Raw genomic sequence first — 449 nt, 5'->3', positions numbered from 1 at the left:
TTGTTCCAACCTAGATAGGTTGTGTGATGTCAGAAAGTCCTCCATTTCCTTAAGGTTTCAAGTTTGTTTCCATACAAGTGTACGTAACATTCTGTAATGATCTTTTGTATTTCTTCAGGGTCAGATGTGACTTCATCTTTTGTGTTTCTGATTATGCTTATTTGGGTTTTTTCTCCTTTTTTCTTGGTCAGTCTAGCTAGTGGCCAGCTATCTTGTTTAACCTTTCGAAGAACCAGCTTTTTGTTTCATTGATTTTTGGTATTATCTTTTTGTCTTCTATGTCCTGGATTTGGGTTTTTATTTTGATGATCTGGATTCTTCTGCTAAAATTAGGGTTTTTGTAGTCTTGCTTTTCCAGCTTCCTTAGGTGGCTTGTTAGGCAGTTAATTTGTGTTCCTTCCATTTTCTTCATGTGTGTTTGTAAGGATATAAATTCCCCTCTTACTATA

The sequence above is a fragment of the Carlito syrichta genome, unplaced genomic scaffold (assembly GCF_000164805.1).
Source record: "Carlito syrichta isolate Samal-C Ts95f unplaced genomic scaffold, Tarsius_syrichta-2.0.1 Scaffold94248, whole genome shotgun sequence".
NCBI lineage: Eukaryota > Metazoa > Chordata > Mammalia > Primates > Tarsiidae > Carlito > Carlito syrichta.
Note: the sequence above shows the minus strand (reverse complement) of the source record.